The 15,701-nt window shown below is 39.9% G+C and overlaps 3 long non-coding RNA genes and 1 pseudogene across 3 annotated transcripts; 1 reads left to right on the top strand and 3 right to left on the bottom strand.

Moving 5' to 3' along the window:
- Positions 1-4,210: 4,210 nt before the first annotated feature.
- LOC116195862 lies at positions 4,211-6,848 on the bottom strand. Its single transcript, XR_004154713.1, has 4 exons — positions 6,596-6,848; positions 6,448-6,516; positions 4,760-6,318; positions 4,211-4,675 (listed from the first exon to the last, which is right to left on the bottom strand). It is a non-coding gene; the product is annotated as an uncharacterized LOC116195862 (long non-coding RNA).
- Positions 6,849-10,755: 3,907 nt separating this feature from the next.
- LOC116195864 lies at positions 10,756-11,758 on the bottom strand. The gene is made up of 2 exons (XR_004154715.1): positions 11,614-11,758; positions 10,756-11,486 (listed from the first exon to the last, which is right to left on the bottom strand). It is a non-coding gene; the product is annotated as an uncharacterized LOC116195864 (long non-coding RNA).
- Positions 10,842-11,997, top strand: LOC116195860. The gene is made up of 2 exons (XR_004154712.1): positions 10,842-11,440; positions 11,721-11,997. It is a non-coding gene; the product is annotated as an uncharacterized LOC116195860 (long non-coding RNA).
- A 2,853-nt stretch (positions 11,998-14,850) lies between these two features.
- LOC116195855 lies at positions 14,851-15,645 on the bottom strand (annotated as a pseudogene).
- Positions 15,646-15,701: the final 56 nt, after the last annotated feature.

Here is a 15,701-nt window from a genome sequence, read left to right as displayed (position 1 = left end):
AAGTGGACAACACAGAAGCTAGGCGGCAGACCCCTGCAAAAGGTCACCTCATTCCGACCGTTGAAAGGCAAATAGGAAGTGATGAAGATGACTTCCTGCACCGGTCCCATCTGGAAACTCCCCACCTCACCAGGCCATCTAGTGGAGGGAAGATCTTCACCGACACCCTCTACTCGGGTTATATTAAGGAGCAATTCCAAGTAGAGGCCCAATTCCACCAGAGGCCCATCCCCGCCAGAAGCCCTATGAGACCCAATCCAATTGAAGGCCGAAGCCCAAACCTGAAGGGAGGCCCGACACCATATCCAAGCACTGGAAAATTGCGCCCTTCAGCAATTAAAATCAATTCTGGAAAGAGCATATCCATCGAAGAAAATTCCACGACCAATATCCGGCAGAGGAAAAGGAAAACTAATATCTCCATGGATGAATTCTTACACCTCTGAGCACCTTATGCCAAAATCCTCAACAAAATGGCACAGACCATTGGCGAAGTTATGCAGGAAGACTGGAACGCATACAATAGTCAACTGTGGGAACCTGCAATTAGTTCCATGGAATTCCAATTCAGTCCAATGCCTGAGCTTGACTGTGTGGTGACAAAAATGGAGCAAGAATCAACCCCCGAAGAATTCCAAATGGCCGACGAGGTGGGCCTTATCAAGCCCCCAAAGAAGCCATGAGTCTACTTGCATGGGACTGTCGGGGTATAAGAGGAGAACCGACAGTTCGAGCCCTCCGTCTCTTCGCTCGGAAGCACCGACCGAGCATAATTTTCTTATCAGAGACTAAATGCAGCGCCAGTCAATGTAGCAAAATAGCAAAACGTTGCAACTTAGATGACATCTTCACGATTGACTCTACCAATACAGCGGGGGGCCTTTGCCTCCTCTGGAATTCTGAATTAAAGGTAACTGTCGAAAAATCATCTCCTTATTATATTCATGCTGTTATTGAACACCATATTTTGCCTGCCCCTTGGATTCTTACTGCTATATATGGGCCCTCGTACACACATGCAAAAAATATATTTTGGTCCGAATTATCTAATATTGCCATTAGTATTGATAAACCTTGGTTGATTGTGGGAGATTTCAATGAAATTTGTGCTACTTCTGATAAACAAAGTGGTCGTAATTTTGCTTCTTCCTCTAGATCATATTTGGATACTTTTCTCTGTTACTCTGGATGCGTTGATCTTGGTTTTACGGGTAATCCTTTTACATGGAGAAATAAGAGACCAGGCCTTGCCTCTATTAAACAACATCTTGATAGGGCTATTGGAAATGACGAATGGAGAACTATCTTTCCTAAAGCAGGGGTTCTCTACCTTCCACAAATTCGTTCAGATCATAACCCCATTTTAGTTAAACTGTGAATGAACTCATTGAGCAAACCAAAACCATTTCGTTTTGAGGTAGCATGGACTCGTGATCATACTAGTAAGGCCATAGTAAAAAATGCCTGGAATAGAAGCTTTAACGGAAGTAGAGCATTCCAACTTTCTTCCAAAATTAGGGCTGTTAAGAAGGATCTCAGAAAATGGAACAGAGAGATATTTGGATTTTGTGATACTAACATCGCAGGGATCATGGAGAAACTTGGAGAAATCCAAGGAAAATCCCCTACTCTTGAATCCAAAAGGAAGAAGAATTGCTCAGAGCAGAGCTTGAGGAAAACCTTTTGCGAAAAGATCTTATCTGGAAGCAGAAATCAAGGGAACTATGGCTGAAAGAAGGCGATAGGAACTCTAAGTTCTTCCATCTCTCTACGATCATTCGTCAACGAGCAAATCACATTTCAGCCATTAAGGATGAAAATGAAGATTGGTGCCAAGATCATGATGGAATTGGCTAATACTTCCTTAGGAACTTCCAAGAGCTCTTCAATTCCTCACACCCAGATCTCCCAGAAGACATGGAAGGCCTTATTGACCATATCATCACTGAACCAGAAAATGATAGGTTAATCCTAATCCCAGATGATCAGGAAATCCTGGAGGCACTCAACTCAATCCCAAATCTCAAAGCTCCTGGTCCCGACGGAATGCCATCTCTGTTCTATAAACATTATGGAGATACGGTGAAGTCTTTACTCATATCAGCGGTAAAAAACTTCTTTATCTTAGGCTTCATCCTAAAGGAATGGAACAACACCTTCATCAACCTCATTCCAAAATGTCAAGGAGCATCCACCTTCAAGGACTTCAGGCCCATCAGCCTTTGCAATGTTTGCTACAAAGTGATCGCTAAAATCATCGCAAATAGGATCAAACCGCTTCTTGGCAAAATCATATCCCCGAATCAAACCGCTTTCATTGAAGAAAGATGGATTAACGAGAATGGTCTCCTAGCCCAAGAGTCCTCCACACAATGAGGAAAACCAAAGCAAGAAGAGGATGGGTTGGGATGAAAATTGATTTCATAAAGGCTTTCGACAAACTGGAATGGTGCTTTATCACTAAGATACTGGAAAAGCTAGGCTTCCACCCAATCTTTATATCTTGGATTTCTCAGTGCATCTCCACTACCACCTTCTCCATCCTGCTCAATGGTTCATCGCATGGTCATTTTTCACCCTCCGGAGGTATTCGTCAGGGATACCCCCTCTCGCTATATCTTTTTGTCATTTCAATGGGAATCCTATCAAGACTCCTCTATCGGGCCGAATCTAACGGAGACATCAAGGGGATCCAAATAAGTAGAGGCGGACCACAAATCTCTCATCTAATGTTCGCAGATGATCTCCTCATTCTCTCAAGAGCTTCAGAAGCGAATAGCAAAAATATAAAGGCTATCCTTGACAAGTTCTGTTCATGGTCGGGCCAGATAGTCAACAACGCAAAATCTGGACTGTTCTTTTCCAAGAATACTTCACCAGATTAGAGGAGAATTGTCAAATCCACTCTCAGCATGAAAAAACTTAAAGACAGCGCCAACTATCTAGGTAATCCGCTCTTCTTAAAAAGGAAAAGAAAAGAATCTTTCCAATTCCTCATCGATAAGATCAAGAGCAAACTGTTAGCATGGAAGGCAAAAGCACTATCCTGGGCGGGAAGAGCCACCCTTACCAACTCGGTTGTTAATAGCATTCCAATTTACACTATGTCACTATTTCGGCTCCCAAAATCCACCTTAAACTCAATTGACAAAATCACAAAAAGATTTTGGTGGGGCACTGATAAAGACGAAGGTAGTTACTTTGCCCCGAATAGTTAGAATACCATCTGCCAACCGAGGTCAAAAGGAGGCTTGGGATTCAGAAGAGCGGAAGATTCAAACAAAGCGATGCTCTCCAAAACAGCCTGGGCGTTAATAAGAAATAACAATAGCCTTGCTGGTATGGCTGTTAAGGCAAAATATGGCAATTTTCTCAACTCGTCCAATCGCACTTCTTCCTCTCCAATTTGGAAAGGCCTGCAATGGTGCAAGGAGACCATCCAGACAAATACATGCTTCTCGATTGGTAACGGCTCCTCTATTTCTACATGGTATGACCCATGGATCCTAGGTACGCAAAATCATAAACCTTGCCCGAGAACAGGTATAATCCCAAATCCTACGCTAAAGGTAAGTGATCTGATGCTTCTCCACCCAAAGAGATGGAACACTTCTCTACTCACAACTCTCTTTGAGCAAGGAATCGTGTAGAAAATTCTCAAAATCCACCTGGCCAGGAAGAACACGAGGACTCTGTTGAATGGACCCCAAGCACATCAAGGAAGCACTCTGTTAAATCCTTCTACCTTATTGATCAACATCATAGATTCCAAGATCATAACGGAATAATGTGGCGTGCTATTTGGAATCTAAAAATCCATGAACGTTTCAAACTCCATCTTTAGAGAATAGCTTGTGAATGTCTCCCCTAGTTCAGCGAAGAATGCTCATCATGCCCTCTTTGCCAAACTAGCTCCGATAAACCAAGACATCTCTTCGGCGATTGCCTCTTTTATCGTGTTGCTTGGAGGGAATCACCCTGGAATATTCAATCAAACTGCATTCCAGCTTCCACTATGAAGGATCTAATAAACTTTGTTGCTTGTCCTCCACATTCCTTGCTAATGAATGTAAATGATAGGGCTAGCTTTTCCTTGGGGTTGACAAGTGCAAAATTGAGGTTGCCGGGCGCGCCTGGTCTTGGCTGGACGCGCTGGAGAACGTATTTAGCGGAAGCTTTAATCAGTAGCAGCAAGATCGTCCCGCTCTGATACCATAAAGAATATAGAGAATTTGCTAGAATGTCACACACACCAAATGGTGTGAATGTATTCTTATTTATAGTAGATGGAATGCAACAATTGTTGAAATATATCAAAGATTACACAATATCATAAATATCAAATATTCTTTGATATCCCTAATTGATTTCCTCTATATCATATCCCTCGATTCTCTCCCTAATAGACACCATGACCTCCATTATATATGAGGTGAACGGGCGTGCCGAGGACTCGGTTTACGGGTGCTATGGGACTTTAATAAAACTCCAGCAGCAGGTGGCCAGGGCTGAGCAAGAGCTGAAGGCGATCAACTCCTGGATCGCTTCCTTTAGGAGATCGTCTGAGCAACCGGACGATCATGATCATCGATATCACCCTCTATCCTTGCCTTCGAATTTTTGGGTGTACACTCATGGTCGTGACATTGTGAATCAAGCAGATGCCGCAGCCTCTCTGGAGATCATGAAATCATCGATGGTGAATCAACAGTCACGCAGTCAAGATCGAGAATCTTCAATGGTCAATGAACAGCCGTACCGTCGCAATCTTGAGGCTTCGATGGTCAATGAACGGACCCACCGTTCCAATCTTGATCCGGTGATCGATGAACGGCCATGATACTCCGAAAGCAATCTTGGCAATCAAAGTCCTCTCGTCCAGAGTGACCAAAGGTACGCGGTCGCCCAACAACTTCCAAGAGCGTTAGAGAAAAAAATTGCGAACCATGAAGATGAACCATCGCGTCCATTAATGGAAACTACGTACTCTGATATTAGTGGAAACTAAGCACCATGATGATGAACCATTGCGCCCATGGAAAAGACGTACGATTTCATGGTCACACGAATTACACCGTGTTCAGAGGCAGTAACAAGGATTGGCTACAAAGTGCAAACTTTCACCCAAGTTATCGATCAAGCTTTCAAGGGATAGAGTAGATGGATAGATTCATGTCATTTTCTGCAATTTCATCATAATTGACAGTCCCTGGATACTATACATACTGCGCATCAGCTGCATAGAAGTATAAACCAGCAGATGTCTTTCGACAGAAAATTAATAAGTACACGCAGATCGGTGTGGAATTTGGTTCATCAAATGAACGCATTTATCCGTTCATTCTTTAGTTCTTCCCGGATAGGGTTTTCCATTAGAAATTTTACTGCATTTCTCATGTTATGGTTTGCCAGTATCATGGTGCAACTGCAGATCGATCGGAATAGAAGATTCGAGTAAAGAATTGATCAGGAATGTCTAGTTAGTTAGTTATTCTGCAATATTCTTGTCAATAATGCTCGGTTGTCTGTGTAATTTCATCTTCACTTGTCTCGTGGATAGCCTTTTTTTCTACCTCGATCGATATTCTCATGCAATTGCCTTATGTCGCTTGCCATACGTCTCAAAATGATATATGTCGTCACATTTTACTATATTCCAGCTATATGAAATAAAACCTTTCATCTACTGATATAAAGTTGTCGATCAATTAATTTAATTCAGTGTAGTAATTGGTATCAATGTCTCTCCCACGTATGATCTGCTGTAATAGCGACCTTCTACCATCGATATTGTGCCATCAACGGCCCTTCGATGTTTATTTTTCTTTCTGTTTCAGTTTGGGGTCAAATTAGTGTCTCCAAATACTTTAATTCATATCAAAGGAAATATATATATATATATATATAGCAATCTTATTCCAGTAAATTTTTCTTTTTATCCGCATTGCTGCCAAACCACACATCAATTGCATCCTTTACGTAGTGTGAACCCAACTTGTGCTATATGTCCAAAAATGTTTGATATACTTGCATGGAGTGGTGGGTTGGGCTTAAGTCCAAAAGTATTTGATTCATAGCACCTGGACCGCCTACTCCAATCCATCGAAACTTTGGGTGAAAATCCAAAGTTGGACTGGTTAAAGTCACCGATCCGATACTTGTTTCCGTTGAACAAGATTTGTGATTTGAGCCATATAAATAGAGAAAATTCATGATTTTGAAGAGTTTTACCTCTCATTGAGCCGATCCAGCTTGAACCCTTAATTAGTCGGGACCCATTGAATTTTCGGATACTTGGTGACGCACGTCGAAAAAAATCTACAGATGAAGGTTGAATGGAAAAGAGAGTAAAATGAGAAAAAAAAAATGTAAAAACCATTAGAATAATTAAGGTTGTTTTATATTATCTCACATTGAAAATCGATAGATATTTAGCTGTACCCGTACCTCATGGCCCCATGGTAGGTTTTCAGCTCGCGTTCGTAGAATTCTATCCCACCAGGCTTAAAGTTGAGACTGCAAATTAAAAAGAGATAAAGGAAAAATATGCTCATAAAGAGAGAAACGGTTAAACGAAAGCTGATTAAATTCTCACCATAGCGCGAGGAATAGTATTTGCAGGACGACCGTTGGCTCTTGTAGGCACATGACAACGGGCGTCGAGGTTTGCAAGGGAATCATGTCACAGGAGGATGGCGCACACCATGGCTCTGTCACCACCGACCCCCGGCATATATATATCCGAGTTGACAATACTGCGGTGCACGCGTGCCATCTCTCCTGCGACATGACTCTCTCAACCCCTACGCAATTTGATGATACACGATCGGCCTCTTCTCTTTCGCATATATTCTAATATATTGTTATACAAATATATTGCTATACATCTTATGGTGCCTCTCCCCCTCTATACTTATATAGTGAAACTATAATCAGGTGTGAGGCCATTGTAAGTAGCTATCTGCCCTCTCACAATGTGTGAACGTGGGATATTTCGAGTAAATTGCTCTGAAACTGATCCATCACTTCCGGTAGAATTCTTTCGGTGATAACAAGTAAATGGGAAATTTACATGTTGAACGAGGTTAGATATCTACATATATGTCTATAATATGATCATATACATATTCATCCTTGGCTTCCACGAAGCCTGGCTGTAGACCACGCTTGCCCACTTCTTAACTGTTTCTGTTTATGACATTTTGGGTCAAAAGTTGATAGAACAAGATATTATTAGTCATCATGGTAATGATATATAGATTGTTGTTTTTCCTTTTCCTAGAAGGTCAAGAGGGCTCGAATTGATGAAATGATGATTTTTGGACCACCGACCAGCGTTTTACGAGGTCGATGATCACGGCTGATGACTTCATTTTTTTTTTTGGTGTTTATCTTGATTTTTGAAATTAAAAAGGTCCTCGATCAATCTAATTCAAGCTACATTGGTTCACTAGGGGTAAAACTTTTTTAGGTTTGATTTTCTCCATTTATAAAACTGAAATCTAAAATCTTATTTAAGGAGAACAAGCGTCGAACCACTTCTACCAATTCATATTTTGGCTGATGATTGCATTAATAATGATTAATATTGCTCTGTTTGGGGGATTAGTGTCATTGTTGCAATATTGTGCACCGTAGATTAGTAATCATTAGAATTAACAACTCTCGTCAATCAACGTAAATTGCACATCCACGAAATGAAGAGGAAGAAAGAACCATCATACGTAATAATTTCTTGCGCCGAAGGTTAAGTATTTAATTGGGATTGAATTAATTTGAAGGTTCCCGGCGATTTTCAGGATGACTTTCTCATCATAATATTCCCCGGACATTTTAATTTTCATATTAGTTAATGCCAATTTTTAATCATGAAGTGCCATCTTTGGTAAATTGCACTTTACTTGAGATTCGAATTGCACTGAACTGTATATCCTGTGATACCATAGTCAATTTAGTAAATAGTCGGATTTAGACTTAATTAATAGATTGTGGATATCTCGTGATTTCACCGTATAACAAAATAAGTATTTCGGTATTGGGAGAATCTTTTAATCTGGTCTTTTCAAGGCGGAATAATTCTTTGAAATATTGACCTGTTATGTTATGGTGAAGACCCCAGCTCCATCCCAGGAGAGACCTAAGAAGTCGACTAATTAGTCTTCCGCTTAATTACCGAGGTCCTTCTCAGAATCTTCTTCCTGTTGAAAGCAATTTATTATTTACATTTGAATAATGTGTAAGAGCTTATAAAATTATATATATATGAGCTTAAACTGGATGGATCAAGGCAATCATTTTGCTTAGCAAGCAAAATGAAATATAAAAGAACCAAACAAAAAAGAAAATCATGAAATTAGACCTTAATGTACAACTTGACCATGATCAACTGATTCTTGGTCTCGTACCCACAGACTTATAATCTACCAAAAGATCCATCAGAACATATTAATATTCATCATTTCATTAAATTTATTTAGAAGACCTTTTTTTTTTTGGAATTATCATATAAAAAAACTATAACACATAATTAAAAATTGTGATTCAATTAATTAATGACTAATAAGTTGTTGCCTATGCCCATGATGTCTCATACCCACGGACCTAATCTAGCTCTTGGATCTTCATCTTGGTAGATATTATATAAATAAAAAGTTGGTTTTTATTTAATCGATTAGCTCGCCAGCTAGCTGTCATCTCTATATTTGTCTCTATATTTGCAACACGGCTTTAATGATTTTCATATAGAGTTGATGAGCCATCGTATTCTTGTTCTGTATCTGTCTGTCTCGAGATCGATGTCTGTAATTTCTATATCTTTCGCGCGAGACAATTTGATAGGTCGATTTTATGATATAGATATATATTGTATCTCTTGTGAAGCTTGGTATTGGGAGTCCCTTCTTGCAAGGCAAAGAGGATACCTTGGATTGTCAATTCATTGCTTATGTTTGATGCAAAAAGAATAATAATTTCTGAGGATAAATGAGATCATGAATGAAACATTACTTAACAAGTCTTATGTTTTATTACTTAAAATCATCAAAATAACCAATGTGGGTTGGTTCAAGCGGTTTGACGTTTGTTCCGCTTAAGTAAGGTCTCGAGTTTGAGTCTTTGTGAATGCAGAAAATCCACGCTAGGAGAGTTTTACTTTTTAGTGGGCTGACCCAGCTCAACTGGATTAGTTGGGACTCAATTGGGTTTTTGGATTCACACAAAAATAAATCTTAAAAATAAGGTTTCCTTGTCTCTCAAAGTAGATTTTTTTTGTATTAGCGTCGCTTGCTTCAAGCAGTTCGGCACTTGTTCCTCTTAAGTAATATCTCAAGTTCGAGTATTATAAACGAAAAAAATTCATATTTAGAGAGTTTTATCCCTTAGTAGACCAACATGGCTTGATTGGATTAGTCATGACTCAATTGAGACTCCGGATACTAGGGTGTACATCGAAAAAAGTACAATATTTTTGATGTGGACCAATCAGTATCCGAAATTCAATAGATTCCGACTAATCCAAATTGGAAAGGAGAATATTAATGTGAAAAAACCAACCCACTTGGTGTCTGAAGGGAGAATATTGACCTTGTCGAGCACGAGGGCACAGAATGAGACTTCTTCATTCAACATAGAATTAGTTCCAGCTCATAACTAATGAGAGGTTCGACGTCTCTACATATAGACATGTTCACAGAAGGAGCAATGAAGCACCATGGACATGGAGGATCGAAGAGCTTCAGATCAGAACTAATATCGATAAAGGGGCTGAGGGCCTCTCGTCGCAGGAGAGATGGCACCTGCACCATTATGGCTGCTCCGCCCGGTGAAATTCGTGGCCGGAGGAAAAGCCTCCCCCACAGGTGCCATCCCTCTGCGGGGAGACACCCTTTCAACTCCGTCTGATATCACTCGATTCTAAAGCCAAAGCTGAATATAATCATTAATCACGATATTCCTCTATTAGATTCAATGATTCTATATCGAATATATCCACCTTCCTTCCTTCTTTATACAAAGTTCCATGCGAAGGATTCACGTCCATCAAGCTTTTGTAGCTAACTCTCCATCCTCTCTTTTTGTTTGTATGCAGTATTCGACAATGTTGATCGAAAATGACTCTGTTTGGGATGCGGTGACACATCAAATTTCGACTCCTGAAGGCCCCCTTCTTTAACGTATGTGACCAGCCATGGACCTGAAGCAGCTCCATAAACAATCAGTATATCGAAGACCTGTGCTCACCAGTCCAAGAAAGAAGATAAAACCTCTTGCCGGAACCATCTTCACGAGGAATCAAGGATGACTGCATCCGGTAACAAAGATTTTATAGCTAGCTGATGCAACTCAAAGACGTGTACCTATATAAATATTTATCTCTTGATACCTCTTTCCGGATCAGAAATTTTATGATCAGTAACGCGTCCTCGATATCTCAAGCTAGGTTAATTTGCCATCGCCGTTCATATTGTTCATGTCAAAATGATCTAAACCAATGAAGCAGTTGCTGTATGAGATAATTGAATTTTTTTCATGGGTTTTTCTTGGTCAACTCTAACCCTAATTTTTAGTGCGTTCTCTCATCATAGAGTGATGTCTGCCAACTGAGGTCAGATGCAAGACATTGAATAATTGAACATTCTTACTTTTAAACCAAAAGGCTCCTTTTCTCCACAGCCGCGATTTGCGTTGACAAGATGGGAATAATTATCCGAAAAGGCAAAGATAACTATTGCCAGTGCCAGTTAATGGGATTAAATATAGAAGAAAAAGCAGTTTGTCCCTCACCTTTAAGGGGCGAGTTAGAAGCTCATTGAAAAATAAGCAAATTACCCAGTTGGCGAAATTCTGGTCATTTTTCTGGCCAATTGGGGTCATGTGCCCCTCACATGCCTCCTTGAAAGGGCAAAGCAGTCTTCCCACATTCATCTTCTTCCTCTCACAGAAAAAGAAAAAAAAATTAAACTAAGGGAAACGTTGGCTCCTAATTGAGCTCACGACAGACCAATGTTCCCCCATCTCTCTCTCGACGGTGACGGCAAGGCTCAATCTCAAATTGAGCTCACGACTAAACCCTTGTGGGGCTTGAGAGTCCACGACTGTGCGGTCTAAGCAAAGCTGGTGCAAGGCCGTCCTCGTTGGCACCGGCGTCACCGTCCTCACCCTCCAACTCAGTAAACCGCGGACCCCTTCCTCCTCCTCTCTGCCCTCCACTGACTCCAGGCCTCCCACCCCATCCTCCGTTCGAAGCTCCCGGACCCCTCTCTCCTCCTCTCCGCCCTCCACCGACAGTAGACCTCCCACCACATCCTCCGTTCAAAGCACCACTTCGACGGACCCCTCCCTCCTCCAGACAAGGACACTGCCGGACAAGAACGGGGAGTCTTCCCTGCAGCTCTCCCATCGTTGTGCTTCCTGATGTCTTCGTCAAGCGGAAGTATACTCTGTGAGACATTATTGACTGAATTATGGCTTGATTGCTTGCACTTCCCCTGAATGAAGAGATTGATTACGAGTGAGGGTATTGTTATGATGAAATTTGGGGCCAAAAGCCCTAACCATAAATTTCGTTAGAATCTGAACACTGAATATGAGAAAGGAGACGAGTAAAGAATTAACTCTAACTCTGTACAATTCTTTCCCAATCAACGCTATCCCGACAAATAAACTACAAAGTCACCATTCGTCCCCTAATTTATTTATTTTTTTCTTTTTTTCTGTGGAAGGACGAAGATGATATTGGAAGACCATTTTGCCCATTCAAAGAGGCATGTGAGGGGCACATGACCTGAATTGGCTGGAAAAATGACCAGAATTTCACTGAGTGGACACTCTGCATATTTTTTAATGAGCTTGGGGGTAAAGCGTAAAAATTTAAAGATCAAGGAGTAGAGCTAACTTGCCCCTTAAGGTCAGGGGACAAACTGTTTTTTTCTCTTAAATATAATTGTCAGCTATCCTTACCAGGAAAAATATACATTATCAACATTTTCATTTTGTCAATGATATATAGTCCCTTTTTTATTCGGTGAATTAGGAGACGAAACCCGAGTTTATTGCGAAAATAAATTAAACATTATAAAGGCGCAACTCGATCCAAATTGAACTTCAATATGAGATTAATTTACTATTCACATATACGTTCCCTACGAGCATTTCATGATGTAATTTAGTCAGGTCAAGATTAGAGACGTATCCATCAAAACCTAAAGAAATCTCCTGTACAACTCTCACCAGTGACATGTAACTGGGAGACATGAGAAAAAAAAATTGTGATGAGATATGCTGTTATTTGGCTAACATGCACATTCTTATTACTATTTTTGCGGAATTTCTTTTGGCCTTATTAGTGATTTTGTGATTTGTGATGTATACTATTGGTTCATATACTTGTATATGTTCTGTAAAAGATACGGGCAAGATACTAAGGAAGTAGCATCTCTGCCCCTATCGCGATTGATCAACTCTTTCTTTGAAAGAGATTAATTTTTTAAAATGAAACCGTTGCCCGTGAGCCACGGACGTCTAATAAGATCGAAGACAATACTTAAGAAGATAATTGATGATAACATATAGCGATGAAAACGCTGAAAAGTCACGCATGACGTTGGAATATGAATATATATATATATATATATATATATATATATATACATATTTAATGTGACAGGCGGAGACAGGTATAGTCAGTGGAATTACTAGGTGGCCATCAAGCCAAGTTACGGGAGTAGAAGAAATTATATATTATGAATGTGACTGATTCAATGAAATGCATATACCTCATCTATTTATAAACTCAAAGAAATAAAAAAATAAAAAAATAAAAAGTTTAAAAATACGTATATGATCTTCTAAAAGTCAAGACGTCAACTAATCTAAATGATTTATGAGACATTATTCTCAAATATTCGATTGCTTAAGTTGTTGATAATACTTGTCATACACAACGCAACTTCACTGTACTGAAATTGATTTATTGGTCTACCTGGCTAAAATTTGTATGCCAATACCTAAACTTGAAAAATGGAATCCTTCGATTGTAATTTACTTTTTTTTTTCTCAACAATCAATGAATATTCATTAATGACAAACACGAGTACAAAATAAAATTAAATAACCAAGAAAAAGATTAAAGCATGTACAACAGATTCGCCAAGATTACTATAAGTGAAGATATAATGTAATAAAAACATATCAAATAAGTACAAATACAAGTAAGTACAAATACAATTGCAAAAACATTATAACTTACAAACCGGTTGATAGATGAAGGTATTATTTGAATAAGTTTTATAGAATTTTCCAATATCCGATGTTGAATATCAGAAAGTGCGATCTTTTCCAAGTAGGCATTCTAAGTACGAAAAATTACCTTATTCATGGAACCTACCCCTTCTAGAGAAATGACACTACAACCTTTGACTTTCAATTTTCGGTTAGAATGGATCAAAAAAATGTAATACAATAAAAGAGAAATATTAAAAATGGACACAGTTAAGTCCATAATATATTGAACGTGCGACTTAGCCACATCCTAATTCAATTTTCGCCACATCTTTCAATTTTCACCACATTAATGATTATGTCGAGGTAACCAAATGATCGAATATCATTGGAGGACCCCTGTTTGACCATAGAAAACATGCTTTTTTGATTAATTTGGATTCAATCGCTGGAGCTGACAGTCTTTCGTTCACACAGAACTCAATCAATTTCACACATCAATTATAACAAGCTGACCAAGATATGCATGCATTGACTTGCTTTCCATTATCCATAGCTGCTGGGGCATGCCACCTGTCGGGGACAATCTCACACGACCACCAGCAAACCGAGATATATCATATATCGAATACTAAAACAATGCATTCGACGTCCAAAGTTGAGCTCCTATGTTTTCATAGCTATAATACGTTATGCTCATAGAGATTGAAAAATTGTCATGAGACTGCAACCCGAGCGGCCCCATATATGTGCGGTGGTCCCTCACGGCCCCGATTGTGCAACACATGATTTTTTATTTTGTGGGGTTCAACCGGAGATGCTGTTATTGATAACGAATAAACCCAAATACAAAGCCGAAGAGGACCCAATCCAACATCAGCAGAAGGCTCAAGGCCGAAAATCACAAAGGAGCAAACAAGCCCCAAAATAAAAGTACCAACAGCACTTTAACAAACTAAAAACAAATCTCAGAACACCATTGACACCCCAAGCAGGCAGTTGAGCCTTCTATGTTTCAGTCCTCACTCTCCTCTGCAGATTATGAACGCCCATGATCCTCCCTCGGACTGTACTATTGATAAATGCCTATCCCTTGTCAGCAGTAGGCTCTTCACCATGGGCATGGAGTTTTTCATTTCTTGTCCTCCATATAAAGTAAACGTGCAAATGCCACGCAATTTGGAGCAGAATTTCTAATTCTCACAGATATATACATATATGTATATATTAGCTGAATAACGATCTTGCTAATATATAAAAGAGTAAACTGAAAATTTTCTCCTCAACATATTGATGTTACATCAAATCAAACCTCAAAAATATTTTTACATCTGAACCTTGACATATTAAGTGTACATCAGATGATCACTTCCGTCTGTCTATTATCCAATAGTGGACGGAAACATCTAACGTGGCATTATTTCTTACTTTTTTTTACATCAATTTTGACCTTGACCTATTAAATATACATCATATTGCCCCTTATGTCAGAAGGCTCCGTCGAGTTTTTAATGGCAAGCAGACAGACAGAAGGGACAATATAATGTACATTTAATAGATTAAGGTCAAAATTGATGTAAAAATTTTCTTGAAGTCAGATTTAATGTAATATCGATCTATTGATGGACAAATTATTAGTTTACTCTATATAAATTTACTTCCAAATTAATCATATGTATGACATGGTGGTTTCATCGCCCGACTAGTCAATTTTTGGATTTCGGACACATCCTACTGGCCAATTTCATGACAAGGGCCGATGCTGCAGGCCCAGTCATCTCAATAACCTTTTAGAACATTTGGGCAGTTAGCAGGTGGCTCTGGTGGGCTCTCCTCGAATGGTCCCCGACTCCCTGTCATTGATCCTTGATTGCTTCTTTAGCCGGGTAGTCATTCTTAAGCATTGCTCCCTCTTTGGCCTGTTCTAGAGCGCGAATCAGGCTCTTCAAGTGGTTCTCGATGTTACAGGGCTTGGTTTTCGGTATCAAATGCTCCGCTACATCGGCTGGAGTCATGTTTGTTTCCGCCAACAATGCCTCGATAGTCCTGAACAGACAGTGTGATTTGATCCCCAAGTAGTTCTTCACGAGCACATTGAATGCTTTGAACCCACAATAAGACAACTCAATGTGTTTATCCATTCGGCCTTTTCGGATAAGAGCCGGGTCGAGCTTCTCCACATGATTCGTCGTGATTCGTGAAGACTATCAGTCTCTCCCTGCGACAGGCTGACCAAAGGCCATCGATAAAATTCAGGAGGCCTGATAGTGTAACCTTGCTAGGCTTCGCCTCCCGGTTGTCCATTGCTAGCTTCTTCATCGGGTTCTTCTCATCCTCGTCCTCTTCCTTCGGCTTCTCCTTCCTCTGACCTGTCAGGTCGAGTGAGCAATCAATGTCCTTGATCATGATTATGGACTTGCTCGACGTCTCGATCAGGAGCTTCCTCAGCTCCGTGTTGTCCTTCACCGCCGCAAGTTCCAAAA

This window comes from Punica granatum, chromosome 2, assembly GCF_007655135.1.
Source record: "Punica granatum isolate Tunisia-2019 chromosome 2, ASM765513v2, whole genome shotgun sequence".
Classification (NCBI taxonomy): domain Eukaryota; kingdom Viridiplantae; phylum Streptophyta; class Magnoliopsida; order Myrtales; family Lythraceae; genus Punica; species Punica granatum.
This window is presented reverse-complemented; position numbering and strand designations above follow the sequence as displayed.